Source organism: Arachis hypogaea, chromosome 13 (assembly GCF_003086295.3).
Source record: "Arachis hypogaea cultivar Tifrunner chromosome 13, arahy.Tifrunner.gnm2.J5K5, whole genome shotgun sequence".
In the NCBI taxonomy this organism is placed as follows: domain Eukaryota; kingdom Viridiplantae; phylum Streptophyta; class Magnoliopsida; order Fabales; family Fabaceae; genus Arachis; species Arachis hypogaea.
This window is the reverse complement of record NC_092048.1, coordinates 84,202,570-84,219,964: the sequence shown is the minus strand read 5'-3', so window position 1 is coordinate 84,219,964 and position 17,395 is coordinate 84,202,570. Positions and strand designations below refer to the sequence as shown.

Below are 17,395 nucleotides of genomic sequence, written 5' to 3'. Positions count from 1 at the left end.
ATGGATGACTACTTCACGGTATATGGTGATTCTTTTGATCATTGCTTGGATAATCTTGAAAAAGTTTTGGAAAGATGTACTAAAACCAACCTTGTCTTGAATTTTGAGAAGTGTCATTTCATGGTCAAGCAAGGCATTGTTTTAGGACATATTGTTTCCAAAGATGGTATTTTCGTAGACCCGGCAAAGATTAATGTCATATCTAGCTTGCCTTACCCCTCTTCCGAGAGGGAGGTCCGCTCTTTCCTTGGACATGCAGGATTTTATCGGAGATTCATAAAGGATTTTAGCAAGGTAGCATTGCCTCTCTCAAGGTTGTTACAAAAGGATGTTGAGTTTGATTTAAGCAAGGAATGCATGGAGGCTTTTGACAGGCTCAAGGTAGCATTGACCCAAGCTCCCATTGTGCGAGGGCCGGATTGGAGTCGGCTGATAAACCCATATTTTATGATGTATTTTGTGCTCAATTTAAGTGATTTATTCAATTCTTCACCCACTTATTCATGTAAATTGCATGGTCTTACTTTTCCTTCCTTATTATGTGATATATGTGAAAAACATGTTTCCTATACTTTAAAAATATTAATTTTAATTACCCTTTATTACCATTCGATGTCGTGATTTGTGTGTTAAGTATTTTCAAATCTCCTAAGGCAGGAATGGCTTAGAGGACAGAGAGGAAACATACAAAATTGGAAGGAAAACACAAAAATGGAGTTTTGAAGAAAAAGGCAGCGACGCGAACGCGTGACTGACGCGGACGCGTGCCTTGGGCAAAACGCAAATGACGCGTATGCATGACCGACGTGATCACGTGGAAGAGCAAAACTCCAGATGATGCGACCGGTGACCTACGCGGACGCGTGACAGACGCCACATGCAGAATCTGCAGAAAACGCCCCCAGCGATTTCTGGACCCTTTTTCGGCCCAATTCTGAATCCAGAAACACAGAATATAAGCCAAAGAATGGAGGAATCAAAGGAAAACTGAAGAATATATCATACATTCATAATTTTATAATTTAGATGTAGTTTTTAGAGAGAGAGGTTCTCTCCTCTCTCTTAGGTTTTAGGATTAGAATTCCTCTTAAAGGAATTAGGATTTCTTATTATTTCAACTTCTTCTCAGGTTCAATATTCCTTTTATATTTTTAATTATTCTAATGCTTTTATTATTATCTGACTCATGTTACCAATTTGGCTTATGAATTCTTCGTATTTAGATTTGAATGTTTTATTTAATATAAATTGAGGTATTTCAGATTTGACTTTGCTTTGCTTTATTTATATGAATGCTTTTAATTTAATTTAGATTTTTCCCTTTTGGCTTTGGTTGATTAATTGGTAACTCTTGAGTTATCAAACTCATCATGATTGATAATTGTTATTTTAGCTAATTGAATTGGATTCCACTAACTCTAGTCCCTTCTTAGGAGTTGGCTAGGACTTGAGGATCTAACTAATTAGTTCACTTGACTTTCCTTTGCTTTAGTAAGGGTTAACTAAGTGGGATTAAAACTCAATTCTCATCACCATTGATAAGGATAATTAGGATAGGACTCCCAGTTTTCATACCTTGCCAAGAGTTTTATTAGATATTAATTTATTAATTCCTGCAATTTATTTTCCTTGCTCAAACCTTTCAAAACCCAAAATTCTACCTTTTCCATAGCTAATAATAAGTCATACCTCCCTGCAATTCCTTGAGAAGACGACCTGAGGTTTGAATACTTCGGTTTATAAATTTTATTGGGTTTGTTACTTGTGACAACAAAAAATTTTGTACGAAAGGATTTTCTGTTGGTTTAGAAGCTATACTTGCAACACGATAATATATTTGTGAATTTCTTCACCGATAGGAAATCCGATTCGTCATCGGCCATTTGAAATAATGTGTGATGCTTCAAATTTTGCCGTGGGGGGCAGGTTAGCACAACGCGAGGGTAAGAATCCATATGTCATAGCCTATTAGTGCGTAGAAATCGTGACGGTTCATTCCTTGGTAACGGCACTAAAAACTTAATACGCATGTTCATAATCTTAGTTCTTTGTCACAACTTCGCACAACTAACCAGCAAGTGCACTGGGTCATCCAAGTACTAAACCTTACGTGAGTAAGGGTCGATACCACGGAGATTGTCGGCTTGAAGCAAGCTATGGTCACCTTGTAAATCTCAATCAGGCGAATTCAAATGGTTATGGTGAATTGATAATTAAAATATAAATAAAATGTAAATTAGAGATAGAGATACTTATGTACTTCATTGGTGAGAGTTTCAGATAAGCGTATAGAGTTGCTTAGTTCCTCCTGAATCTCTGCTTTCCTACTGCTTTCATCCAATCCTTCATACTCCTTTCTATGGCAAGTTGTATGTTAGGCATCACCGTTGTCAATGGCTACATCCTGTCCTCTCAGTGAAAATGGTCCAATGCGCTGTCACTGCATGACTAATCATCTGTCGGTTCTCGATCATGCTGGAATAGGATCCATTGATCCTTTTGCGTCTGTCACTACGCCCAACACTCGCGAGTTTGAAGCTTATCACATCCATCCCTTCCTAGATCCTACTCGGAATACCACAGACAAGTTTTAGACTTTCCGGATCTCAAGAATGGCCGTTCATGGATTCTAACTTGTACCATGAAGACTCTGATTAAGGAATCTCAGAGATACTCATTCAATCTAAGGTAGAACGGAAGTGGTTGTCAGGCACGCGTTCATAGGTTGGGAATGATGATGACTGTCACGATCATCACATTCATATTGAAGTGCGAATAAATATCTTAGAATCGGAATAATCTTGAATTGAATAGAAAAACAATAGTACTTTGTATTAATTCATGAGGAACAGTAGAGCTCCACACCATAATCTATGGTGTGTAGAAACTCTACCGTTGAAAATACATAAGAACAAGGTCCAGGCATGGCCGAATGGCCAGCCCCCATAAAGGTCTAAGATAGCATAAAACTAATCAAAGATGATACGAAGATGTAAATACAATAGTAAAAAGTCCTATTTATACTAAACTAGTTACTAGGGTTTACAAAAATGAGTAAATGATGCAGAAATCCACTTTTGGGGCCCACTTGGTGTGTGCTTGGGCTGAGCATTGAGCTTTACACGTGTAGAGGCTTCTCTTGGAGTTGAACGCCAGTTTGTAACCTGTTTCTGGCTTTTAACTCCACTTTGCAACCTGTTTCTGTCGTTTAACTCCAGAATGCAACATGGAACTGGCATTGAACGCTAGTTTTTGTCGTCTAAACTCAGGCAAAGTATGAACTATTATATATTTCTGGAAAGCCCTGGATGTCTACTTTCCAAAGAAATTGAGAGCGTGCTATTTGGAGTTCTGTAACTCCAGAAAATCTACTTTGAGTGTAGGGAGGTCAGAATCCAGCAGCATCTGCAGTCCTTCTTCAGCCCCTGAATCTGATTTTTGCTCAAGTCCCTCAATTTCAGCCAGAAATTACCTAAAATCTTAGAAAAACACACAAACTCATAGTAAAGTCTAGAAATGTGAATTTTTATTAAAAACTAATAAAAATATACTAAAAACTAACTAAATTATACTAAAAACTATGTAAAAATAATGCCAAAAAGCGTATAAATTATCCGCTCATCACAACACCAAACTTAAATTGTTGCTTGTCCTCAAGCAACTGAAAATTAAATAGGATAAAAAGAAGAGAATATACTATGAATTCCAAAATATCAATGAAACTTAGCTCCAATCAGATGAGCGGGACTAGTAGCTTTTTGCCTCTTGAATAGTTTTGGCATCTCACTTTATCCATTGAATTTCAGAATGATTGGCATCTTATAGGAACTTAGAATTCAGATAGTGTTATTGATTCTCCTAGTTCAGTATGTTGATTCTTGAACACAGCTACTTTATGAGTCTTGGCCGTGGCCCTAAGCACTTTGTTTTCCAGTATTACCACCGGATACATAAATGCCACAGACACATAACTGGGTGAACCTTTTCAGATTGTGACTCAGCTTTGCTAGAGTCCCCAATTAGAGGTGTCCAGGGTTCTTAAGCACACTCTTCTTTTTGCTTTGGACCTTGACTTTAACTGCTCAGTGTCAAGTTTTCACTTGACACCTTCACGCCACAAGCACATGGTTAGGGACAGCTTGGTTTAGCCGCTTAGGCCGGATTTTATTCCTTTAGGCCCTCCTATCCACTGATGCTCAAAGCCTTGGATCCTTTTTACCCTTGCCTTTTGGTTTTAAGGGCTATTGGCTTTTTCTGCTTGCTTTTTCTTTTTCTTTTTCTCTTTTTTTTTTCTTTTTTTTTCGCCATTTTCTTTTCTTTCTTTTTTTTTTCTGCAAGCTTTTGTATTCACTGCTTTTTCTTGCTTCAAGAATCATTTTTTTTTATTTTTTAGATTATCAAATAACATGTATCTTTTTTCATCATTCTTCAAGAGCCAACATATTTAACGTTCATAAACCACAATTTCAAAAGACATATGTACTGTTCAAGCATTCATTCAGAAAACAAAAAGTATTGTCACCACATCAAAATAATTAAACTAGTTTCAAGGATGAATTCGAAACTCAGTACTTCTTGTTCTTTTGTAATTAAAGCATTAATAAACGAAAAAGCATAGAAAGGTGATGGATTCATAGGACATTCATAGCTTTAAGACATAGACACTTAAACACTAGTGATCATGTAATAAGACACAAACATAAAGCATAATAAACGAAAAACAGTAAAATAAATAGACAAGGAAATTAAGGAATGAGTCTACCTTAGAGAAGGTGGCATCTTCCACTTCTTGAAGCACTAATGGTACTTTTGAGCTCCTCTATGTCTCTTCCTTGCCTTTGTTGCTCCTCCCTCATAGCTCTTTGATCTTCTCTAATCTCATGAAGGATGATGGAGTGCTCTTGATGCTCCACCCTTAGTTGTCCATGTTGGAACTTAAATCTCCTAGGGAGGTGTTGATTTGCTCCCAATAGTTTTGTGGAGGAAATTGCATCCCTTGAGGCATCTCAGGGATTTCATGGTGGGGAATTTCCTCATGCTCTTGTTGAGGTCCATGATCTCTTATTTGCTCCATCCTTTTCTTAGTGATGGGCTTATCCTCTTCAATGAGGATGTCTCCCTCTATGTCAATTCCGGCCAAATTGCATAGGTGGCATATGAGGTGAGGAAAGGCTAACCTTGCCTGAGTGGAGGACTTGTTAGCCACTTTGTAAAGTTCTTGAGGTATAATCTCATGAACTTCCACCTCCTCTCCAATCATGATACTATGGATCATGATGGCCTGGTTACTCGTAGGAATGATTGAGCGTTGAATAAACTCTAGCCATCCCCTAGCCACTGGTTTGAGGTCATGCCTTCTTAATTGAACCGGCTTGCCTCTTGAGTCAATTTTCCATTGAGCTCCTTCCTCACATATGTCTATGAGGACTTGGTCCAACCTTTGATCAAAGTTGACCCTTCTTGTGTAGGGGCGTGCATTCTCTTCCATCATTGGCAAGTTGAACGCTAGCCTTACATTTTCCGGACTGAAGTCTAAGTATTTCCCCCGAACCATGGTGAGCTAATGCTTTGGATTCGGGTTCACACTTTGATCATGGTTCCTAGTGATCCATGCATTTGCATAGAACTCTTGGACCATTAAGATCCCGACTTGTTGAATGGGGTTGGTGAGAACTTCCCAACCTCTTCTTCGGATCTCATGTCGAATCTCCGAATACTCATTATTTTTGAGCTTGAAAGGAACCTCAGGAATCACTTTCTTCTTAGCCACAACTTCATAGAAGTGGTCTTGATGGACCTTTGAGATTAATCTCTCCATCTTCCATGACTCAGAGGTGGAAGCAATTGCCTTCCCTTTCCTCTTTCTAGAGGTTTCTCTGGCCTTAGGTGCCATAAATGGTTATGAAAAAACAAAAAGCTATGTTTTTACCACACCAAACTTAAAATGTTTGCTCGTCCCCGAGCAAAAGAAGAAAGAAAGAAGGAGAAGAAAAAGAATAGAGGAGATGGAGGGAGAAGGTGTATTCGGCCAAGGGTAAGAAGAGAGGGTTGTGTTGTATGAAAATAAAGAAGGAAAGAGGGGTTTATATAGGGGTGGGATATGATTTAGGGTTCGGCCATTAGGGTTGGGGTTAGGAGGGAAAAGAGTTTGAATTTTAGAGGTAGGTGGGGTTTATGGGGAAGAGAGTATGGATGTGAGAGGTGAAGAGGTGATGGGAAAGAGTGATTGAGGTAATTGGTGAAGGGTGTTTGAGGAAGAGAGTTATGAAAAGGTGTGAAGAGGAGAGTAGAAGATGTGGGGATCCGATAGGGTCCACAGATCCTGAGGGGATCCTGTGGGGTCTACAGATTAAGTGGGGTCAAGGACTTAACATCCCTGCTCCAATTAGGCGTGTAAAACTCCCTTGCTGTGCAATCCTGGCGTTTAACGCCAGATTGCTGCTTGTTTCTGGCGTTAAACATCCAAATGTAGCCTGTTTCTAGCGTTAAACGCCAGACAGATGCTTGTTTCTGGCGTTTAAACGCCAGACTGCTCTCCTCCAGGGTGTGATATTTTTAATGCTATTTTTCATTCTATTTTTTATTTTTCAGTAGTTTTTGTGACTCCACATGATCATCAACCTACTAAAATACGAAATAACAAAAGGAAAATAAAATAGATATAATTAAATAACATTGGGTTGCCTCCCAATAAGCGCTTCTTTAACGTCAATAGCTTGACAGTGAGCTCTCATGGAGCCTCACAGATGTTCAGAGCATTGTTGGGACCTCCCAACACCAAACTTAGAGTTTGATTATGGGGGCTTTGGTTGACTCTGTAGTGAGAGAAGCTTTTCATGCTTCCTCTCCATGGTTACATAAGGAGATCCTTGAGTCTTAAACACAAGGTTGTCCTCATTCAGTTGAAGGACCAATTCTCCTCTGTCCTCATCAATCACAGCTCTTGCTGTGGCTAGGAAGGGTCTTCCAAGGATGATGGATTCATCCTCTTCCTTCCCAGTGTCTAGGATTATGAAATTAGCAGGGATGTAAAGGCCTTCAACCTTTACTAACACGTCCTCTACTTGTCCATAAGCCTATTTTCTTGAGTTGTCTGCCATCTCTAATGAGATTTTGGCTGCTTGCACCTCAAAGATCCCAAGTTTCTCCATTACAGAGAGTGGCATTAAGTTTATTCCTGACCCCAGGTCACACAGAGCCTTCTCAAAGGTCATGCTGCCTATGGTACAGGGTATTAAGAATTTGCCAGGATCCTGTTTCTTTTGAGGTAATTTCTGCCTATCCAATGCATTCAGTTCATTGGTGAGCAAGGGAGGTTCATTTTCCCAAGTCTCATTACCAAATAATTTGGCATTCAGCTTCATGATTGCACCAAGGTACTTAGCAACTTGCTCTTCAGTAATTTCTTCATCCTCTTCAGAGGACGAATACTCATCAGAGCTCATGAAGGGAAGAAGGAGGTTCAATGGAATCTCTATGGTCTCTAATTGAGCCTCAGATTCCTTTGGTTCCTCGAAGGAAAACTCCTTATTGGTCACTAGATGTCCCAGGAGGTCTTCCTCACTAGGATTCACGTCCTCTTCCTCCCTTGTAGGTTCAGCCATAATGGTTAAATCAATGGCCTTGCACTCTCCCTTTGGATTTTCTTCTGTATTGCTTGGGAGAGTACTAGGAGGAGTTTCAGTGACTCTTTTACTCAGCTGGCCCACTTGTGCCTCCAAATTTCTAATGGAGGATCTTGTTTCATTCATGAAACTTACAGTGGCCTTAGATAGATCAGAGACTATATTTGCTAAGCTAGATGGATTCTGCTCAGAATTCTCTGTCTGTTGCTGAGTGGATGATGGGAAAGGCTTGCTATTGCTAAACATGTTTCTTCCACCATTATTAAAGCCTTGTTGAGGCTTTTGTTGATCCTTCCATGAGAAATTTGGATGATTTCTCCATGAGGGATTATAGGTGTTTCCATAGGGTTCACCCATGTAATTCACCTCTGCTATTGCAGGGTTCTCAGGATCATAAGCTTCATCTTCAGAAGATGCCTCTTTAGTACTATTGGATGATTCCTTCAATCCATTCAGACTCTGAGAGATCATATTGACTTGCTGAGTCAATATTTTATTCTGAGCCAAAATGGCATTCAGAGTATCAATTTCAAGAACTCCCTTCCTCTGAGGCGTCCCATTACTCACAGGATTCCTTTCAGAAGTGTACATGAACTGGTTATTTGCAACCATGTCAATGAGTTCTTGAGCTTCTGCAGGCATTTTCTTTAGGTGAATGGATCCACCTGCAGAATGGTCCAATGACATCTTTGATAATTCAGACAGACCATCATAGAATATATCCAGGATGCTCCATTCTGAAAGCATGTCAGAAGGACACTTTTTGGTCAGATCCTTGTATCTCTCCCAAGCTTCATAGAGGGATTCGCCTTCTTTTTGTTTGAAGGTCTGAACATCCACTCTAAGCTTGCTAAGCTTTTGAGGAGGAAAGAACTTGGCTAAGAAAGCCGTGACCAGCTTATCCCAAGAGTTCAGGCTGTCTTTAGGTTGAGAGTCCAACCATATTCTAGTTCTGTCTCTTACAGCAAATGGGAAAAGCATAAGCCTGTAGACCTCGGGATCAACCCCATTGGTCTTAACAGTACCACAGATCTGCAAGAATTCAGTTAAGAAGTGAAAAGGATCTTCTGATGGAAGTCCATAAAACTTGCAATTCTGTTGCATCAGAGAAACTAATTGAGGTTTCAGCTCAAAATTGTTTGCTCCAATGGCAGGGATTGAGATGCTTCTTCCATGTAAATTGGAATTAGGTGCAGTAAAGTCACCAAGCATCTTCCTTGCATTGTTATTATTTTCGGCCATGTCTCCTTCTTTTTCGAAAATTTCTATCAGATTTTCTCTAGAGAGTTGTGCTTTAGCTTCCCTTAGCTTCCTCTTCAGAGTCCTTTTAGGTTCAGGATCAGCTTCAACAAGAATGTTCTTATCCTTGTTCCTGCTCATATGAAAAAGAAGAAAACAAAAAAGAAAATATGGAATCCTCTATGTCACAGTATAGAGATTCTTTATGTAAGTATAAGAAGAGAATAATGGAGGAAGGAAAAGATAAGAATCCAAACACAAGGGAGAGGAATGAGTTCGAATTCTTGGGTGAAAGAGGGGTGTTAGTAGATGAATAAATAATTAGAAAGAGATGAGGAGAAGAGAAATTCGAAAATTAAATAGATTAAAATAAAAGTATTTTTGTTTTTAAATTGAATTTAAAATAAAAAATAAAAATTAAAGTTCGAAAATTAAGAAAGGAAAAATGAATCAAATTAAATTAAATTTAAAACAATTAGTTAATTTAAAAAGAAATTTTGAAAAAGAGGGAAGGGATTTTCGAAAATTAGAGATAGAATTAGTTAGGCAGTTTTGAAAAAGATATGATTGAAATAGTAAACTTTTAAAATCAAACAAAAAGTCAAGTAGTTAATTGAAAAAGATTTGAAAATCAGTTTTTGAAAAGATAAAAAGTTAGAAAGGAAGTTAGAAAAGATTTTGAAATTGATTCTTAAAAGGATGTGATTGAAACTTAAATTGAAAAAGATTTGAAAAAGAAATTTAAAAAGATTTGATTTTGAAAATTAAAGTTGACTACTTGACTAACAAGAAACAAAAAGATATCATTTAAAATTTAAAGATTGAACTTTTCTTAAGAGGGAAGTAACAAACTTTTAACATTTTTGAATCAATCACATTAATTGTTAGCATTAATTTTGAAAATATGAAATAAAAATAAGAAAAAGATTTTGAAAATAATTTTTGAAATTTTCAAAAATCATAAAAGAAAATGAAAAAGATTTGATTTTTGAAAAAGATTTGAAAAAGATAGAATTTTTAAATTGAAAATTTGATTTGACTCATAAGAAACAACTAAATTTTGAAAAGTTTTGAAAAAGTCAACTCAAATTTTCAAAAATTTATGAGAGAAAAAGGGAAAGATATTTTTTTTATTTTTGAATTTTTAATGAAGAAAGAGAAAAACACAAAAAAAGACACAAGACATAAAAATTATGAATCAAAACACACAATGCATGCAAGAACACTATGAATGTCAAGATGAACACCAAGAACACTTTGAATGTCAAGATGAACACCAAGAACTTATTTTTGAAAAATTTTTAAGAAAAGAAAAACATGGAAGACACCAAACTTAGAAATTTTCAATAATTAGACTCTAACAAATTAAAATTGCATATGGAAAATAAAAAAAGATGCAAAACAAGAAAACATGAAGATCAAACAAGAGGATTCATCAAGAGCAACTTGAAGATCATGAAGAACACATGATGAATTTTCAAAAAATTAAAGGAAAATTAAAACACATGCAATTGACACTAAACTTAAAAACTGATATAAGACTCAAGCAAGAAACATAAAATATTTTTGGTTTTATGATTTTATTAAATTTTTTTTTTCGAAAATAAATAAAAGTAAAAAGCCTAAAAATAATATAAAATTACCTAATCTGAGCAACAAGATGAACCATCAGTTGTCCAAACTCGAACAATCCCCGGCAACAGCGCCAAAAACTTGGTGCGCAGAAATCATGATGGTTCATTCCTTGGTAACGGCGCAAAAAACTTAATACGCACATTCATAATCTTAGTTCTTTGTCACAACTTCGCACAACTAACCAGCAAGTGCACTGGGTCGTCCAAGTAATAAACCTTACGTGAGTAAGGGTCGATCCCACGAAGATTGTCGGCTTGAAGCAAGCTATGGTCACTTTGTAAATCTCAGTCAGGCGAATTCAAATGGTTATGGTGAATTGATAATTAAGATATAAATAAAACGTAAATTAGAGATAGAGATACTTATGTAATTCATTTGTGAGAGTTTCAGATAAGCGTATAGAGTTGCTTAGTTCCTCCTGAATCTCTGCTTTCCTACTGCTTTCATCCAATCCTTCATACTCCTTTCTATGGCAAGCTGTATGTTAGGCATCACCGTTGTCAATGGCTACATCCTGTCCTCTCAGTGAAAATGGTCCAATGCGCTGTCATTTCATGGCTAATCATCTGTCGGTTCTCGATCATGCTGGAATAGGATCCATTGATCCTTTTGCGTTTGTCACTACGTCCAACACTCGCGAGTTTGAAGCTCATCACAGTCATCCCTTCCCAGATCCTACTCGGAATACCACAGACAAGGTTTAGACTTTCCAGATCTCAAGAATGGTTGTTCATGGATTCTAACTTATACCACGAGGACTCTGATTAAGGAATCTAGATATACTCATTCAATCTAAGGTAGAACAGAAGTGGTTGTCAGGTACGCGTTCATAGGTTGGGAATGATGATGACTGTCACGATCATCACATTCATATTGAAGTGCGAATGAATATCTTAGAATCGGAATAAGCTTGAATTGAATAGAAAAATAATAGTACTTTGTATTAATTCATGAAGAACAGCAGAGCTCCACACCTTAATCTATGGTGTGTAGAAACTCTACCGTTGAAAATACATAAGAACAAGGTCCAGGCATGGCCGAATGGCCAGCCCCCATAAAGGTCTAAGATAGCATAAAACTGATCAAAGATGATCCAAAGATGTAAATACAATAGTAAAAAGTCCTATTTATACTAAACTAGTTACTAGGGTTTACAGAAATGAGTAAATGATGCAGAAATCCACTTCTGGGGCCCACTTGGTGTGTGCTTGGGAGGTTTAGACTTTCATTGTAATAGCGGTGCACCGTCTTTTGGTCTGCTTTTATTGTAGCTATCCCTTCTGCTGTTGGGAATTTCATTCATAAATGTGGAGTCGAGACTACTGCGCCGAGCTGGTTTAATGTTGTCCGACCTATTAAGGCGTTGTAGGCTGAACTCACGTCGACTACGATGTAGTCTATCTTGAGTGTTCTTGACTGCTTTCCTTTTCTGAAAGTTGTGTGTAGTGAGATGTATCCAAGTGGTTGAACTGGGGTGTCTCCCAGTCCGAACAGGCTGTTTGGATATGCTCTGAGTTCTTTTTCTTCCAGGCCAAGCTTGTCGAAGGCAGTTTTGAACAAGATGTCGGCGGAGCTTCCTTGGTCTATCAGTGTACGGTGGAGATTTGTATTTGCCAATATGATAGTGATGACCATAGGATCGTCGTGTCCTGAGATGATACCAGATGCGTCCTCTTTGGTAAAAGTAATTGTGGGGATGTCGGGCGTTTCCTCCCTTCCCTCGACATGATATACTTCTTTAAGATGTCTTTTGCGAGATGATTTGGAGATCCCTCCTCCCGCAAATCCTCTGTGTACCATGTGGACGTGTCTTTCAGGCGTGCGAGGTGGTCGTTCTGCACGTCCGACATCTTCATCTCTTCTTCTTTTTCTGGGATCGTCTACTCGGCTTGCCAAATATCGATCTAACTTTCCTTCTCTTACTAGTTTTTCTATGATGTTTTTTAGGTCGAAACATTCATTAGTGGAATGTCCATATATTCGATGATATTCACAATATTCAGCCTGGTTTCCTCCTTTTTTTTTTTGCTTTTGAGTGGTCGAGCTGGAGGTATCTTTTCCGTATGGCATACTTCTCTGTAGACATCCACAAGAGATACCCGAAGAGGGGTATAAATGTGATATTTTTTATCTTTTCTCCGACATTATCTTTTTTCTTGGATTCTTTGTGTTTTTCTCGGGAGGAGTAGGAGGATCCGTGTTTCGAGGACTCTCCTAGTCGAGATTTTTCCTCCATGTTGATATACTTCTCTGCTCGTTCTTGTACCTCATTTAGAGATGTGGGATGCTTTTTCGATATGGAGTGGCTAAAAGGTCCTTCTTGCAAGCCATTGATGAGGCCCATGATGGCCGCTTCTGTGGGCAGACTTTGTATGTCTAGACATGCCTTGTTGAATCTTTGCATGTAGCTGTGGAGACTTTCCTGATCTCCTTGTTTGATTCCTAATAGACTTGGGGCATGCCTGGTTTTGTCTTTCTGGATAGAGAATCTGGCTAGAAACTTTTTGGCCAGGTTGTCAAAGCTTGAGATGGACCTGGGGGGGTAGATTGTCGAACCACCTAATCGCCGTTTTAGTTAAGGTAGTCGGGAAGGCTTTGCAGTGGACTGCGTCCGAGGCGTCATTGAGGTACATTCGACTCCTGAAGTTACTGAGATGATGGCTGGGATCGGCCGTACCATCGTATAAAGTCATATCCAGGGGTTTAAAGTCATTGGGGATTTTGGTTTTCATGATCTCTCTAGTGAATGGATCTTGATCCTTGCGAGAGCTGTCCTCATGAGTGGATCGAGTAGCTTTAGTTTCGAGATCGGTTTCGAGTTTTAGAAGTTTGTCCTCTAATTCCCGGTGTCGCCTTATCTCCCTTCGTAGGTCTTTCCCAGCTTCTCGCTGGTGTTGGACTTCTTTCTCAAGTTGCTTTAAACAATCTTGAAGCGTCTTGAATGCTCCTGGGTTTGGTGAATTTTTGTCCCCGTCAGGTTGCAGGATATCCTTTGGTGTAGTGTCCGCATTTTTGTGCGGTGTCCTATCCTCTAGATCTGAGTCGTGGTCGTCGTCATGGTCGTCCGCCATGGTGGTGGGATGAATTCCAGGTTCCCTGGCAACGACGCCAATGTTCCGAGGGTTACCTGAAACTGTAGGTCGATCTCGTACGAGATCTTCTGTACTGGTTGGAGCTGATGTGTCCGGCTGGTGGGTGGCGGCTGGAGCAGTCGCGTCTGACTTGTCTGACTGGCTAGGCCGCTGATCCTTTGTCGCCATAGGGTGGTGGTACCTGCAAGGGACTCCGATGCTTAAGTTAGCAAGGGTATTAAACAGGTTTTTTGTAGAATCAGAGTATGAGTGATACCTGGGTGCTCCAGTGTATTTATAATAGTGTGGAGTGACCTTTTTAGATAAGATAAGTTAGTTATCTTATCTTATCTTATCTTATCTTTGAGTGAGGTCAGCTTATCTTCAAGGAAACCGCCCTTCTCTCTGTAGGCTCGGGCTGCCTTTGGATTTGGGTCGTGTTCCTCGATTTGGGCCCCCTTTTTGGGCTTTCCTGTCAATTTGTCCGAGCTCTTTGAGAAGAGGTCGGATGGTTTGACCTGAAGAGGTCGGTCGCTTTGTTGCTAATCATCCCGGGTCGGACAGCTCGACCCAGGGTATGAACAAAAGATAAACATGATATGAAAAAGATGAGATTCTTTTCAAAAAAATTAAAAGATAGGGAAAAGATATGAGGAAGTTAAATTTGAATTTTTGTTTATGCTTCTAGAAAATAAAAGATAATATGAATTAGTAAAAAAATTGAAAAGGATTTGGAAAGATGAATGAATTTTTGAAAACGAATTGAAAAGATTTGGAGAAGAATTAAAAATATTTTATGATATTATGAATTTTCGAGAATGGAACTTGAAAAATAAATGTTTGTGCTAATTTAATGCAGAAAATTTTGAATTAAAACATGAAAATTTGAAAAATTTGAATTGAAAATGAAATTACCTCTCCCCTATCAATTCTGGCGTTAAACGCCCAGAATGATATCCATTCTGTCATTTAACGCCCATCTGGTGGCCATTTTGGGCGTTTAACGCCCAGCCAAAAATCCTTCTTCACTAGGCGTTAAATGCCATAAATCCTTCTTCACTAGGCGTTTTTCTAAACGCCCAGAATGCTGCCTATTCTGGCATTTAACACCCAGAATGATACCTTTACTGGCGTTAAACGCCCAGAATGGTAGCCATTCTGGCGTTTAATGCCCAGTTTGCCTCTTTACTGGCATTTTGACGCCAGTGAGCTCCTTTCCTCTGTGATTTCTCTGTTTTATGTCTTGAACCTCTATTTTCCTGACTTATTCACTGAAAATATATTAATTAACAAGGAAAACAAAATTAAAAAGGCTTATCTAACTGTTACAAACATCTAATTATTGAAAATGGCTGGGTTGCCTCCCAGCAAGCGCTTATTTACTGTCTTTAGCTGGACTTTACTGAGGTTTTAACTTAGTCTCAGCTTTGAGCATTCTTGATCAATATTGCCTTCAAGATAGTGTTTGATTCTCTGTCCATTAACAATGAACTTTTTGTCAGAATCAATATCTTGAAGTTCTACATAGCCATATGGTGACACACTTATAATCACATATGGGCCCCTCCACCGGGATTTCAATTTCGCAGGGAACAATCTGAGCCTAGAGTTAAATAGCAAGACCTTCTGTCCTGTCTCAAAGACTCTAGATGACAGCCTTTTGTCATGCCATATTTTTGCTTTCTCCTTATAAATTTTTGCATTTTCAAAAGCATTGAGTCTGAATTCTTCCAGCTCATTCAACTGGAGTAATCTCCTCTCTCTAGCCACCTTAGTATCAAGGTTTATGAACCTGGTTGCCCAGTAGGCTTTGTGTTCCAGTTCCACTGGCAGATGACAGGCTTTTCCATACACAAGCTGGTATGGAGAGGTCCCTATAGGAGTCTTGAATGCTGTTCTGTATGCCCACAGAGCATCATCCAGACCTCTTGCCCAATCCTTTCTACGGGCATTTACAGTTCGCTCCAGGATTTGTTTTAGTTCTCTATTTGAGATTTCAGCCTGCCCATTTTTTCTGTGGATGATATGGAGTTGCCACTTTATGGTTAATTCCATATCAGACCAGAGTAAAGTCAAGCTGTTTATTGCAGAAATGAGTGCCTCCATCGCTGATCAGTATCCTAGGGACACCAAACCTGCTGAAGATATGCTTCTAAAGGAACTTCATCACTGTCCTAGTATCATTAGTAGGAGTTACAATTGCCTCTACCTATTTAGATACATAGTCTACTGCCACCAGAATATAAGTGTTTGAGTATAATGGTGGGAAAGGCCCCATGAAGTCAATACCCCATACATCAAAAAACTCAATCTCTAAGATCCCTTGTTGAGGCATGGCATAACCGTGAGGCAGATTACCAGCTCTCTGGCAACTGTCACAGTTACGTACAAACTCTCGGGAGTCTCTATAGAGATTAGGCCAGTAGAAGCCACACTGGAGAACCTTGGTGGCTATTTGCTCACCTCCGAAATGTCCTCCATATTGTGATCCATGGCAATGCCATATAATTTTCTGTGCCTCTTCTCTAGGTACACATCTACGGATCATACCATCTGCACACCTCTTAAAGAGATATGGTTCATCCCACAAGTAGTATTTTGCATCAGAAATTAATTTTTTCGTTTGCACCTTGCTGTACTCTTTGGGTATGAACCTCACAGCTTTATAATTTGCAATATCTGCAAACCATGGTACTTCCTGAATGGCAAAGAGTTGCTCATCTGGGAAGGTTTCAGGGATCTCAGTAGGAGGGAGGGACGCTCCTGCTACTAGTTCTATTCTGGACAGGTGATCTGTTACTTGGTTCTCTGTCCCTTTTCTGTCTCTTATTTCTATATCAAACTCTTGCAGAAGCAACACCCATCTTATGAGTCTGGGTTTTGAATCCTGCTTTGTGAGGAGATATTTTAGAGCAGCATGGTCAGTGTTCACAATCACTTTTGATCCTACTAAATAAGATCTGAACTTGTCAATGGCATAAACCACTGCAAGTAACTCTTTTTCTGTGGTTGTGTAATTCTTCTGTGCGTCATTCAAGACACAGCTAGCATAGTAAATGACGTGCAGAAGCTTGTTGTGCCTCTGTCCCAATACTGCACCAATGGTGTGGTCACTGGCATCACACATTAATTCAAATGGTAATGTCCAGTCTGGTACAGAAATGACTGGTGTTGTGACCAGCTTAGCTTTCAGTGTTTCAAATGCCTGCAGACACTTTGTGTCATAGACAAATGGTGTGTCAGCAGCTAGCAGATTGCTCAGAGGTTTTGCAATTTTTGAAAAATCCTTTATAAACCTCCTATAGAATCCTGCATGCCCCAGAAAGCTTCTGATTGCCTTAACATTGGCAGGTGGTGGTAATTTTTCATTTACCTCTACTTTAGCTTGATCTACCTCTATTCCTTTGTTCGAAATTTTGTGCCGAAGGACAATTCCTTCAGTCACCATAAAGTGACATTTCTCCCAGTTTAAAACTAGGTTAGTCTCTTGGCACCTTTTCAGAACAAGTGTTAGATGGTCAAGACAGGAGCTGAATGAGTCTCCAAATACTGAGAAGTCATCTATGAAGACTTCCAGAAACTTCTCTACCATATCAGAGAATATAGAGAGCATGCACCTCTGAAAGGTTCCAGGTGCATTGCACAGACCAAATGGCATCCTTCTGTAGGCAAATACTCCAGATGGACATGTGAATGCTGTTTTCTCTTGGTTTTGAGGGTCTACTGCAATTTGGTTATAACCTGAATAGCCATCCAAAAAGCAGTAGTATTCATGACCTACTAGTCTCTCTAGCATCTGGTCTATGAATGGTAAAGGAAAATGAT

General features: G+C 39.0%; 1 non-coding gene across 1 annotated transcript; it reads left to right on the top strand.

The window, feature by feature from the left end:
- The first annotated feature begins 8,366 nt into the window (after positions 1-8,366).
- On the top strand, positions 8,367-8,474 carry LOC112739962 (small nucleolar RNA R71). The gene has a single exon (XR_003170895.1). It is a non-coding gene; the product is annotated as a small nucleolar RNA R71 (small nucleolar RNA).
- Positions 8,475-17,395: the final 8,921 nt, after the last annotated feature.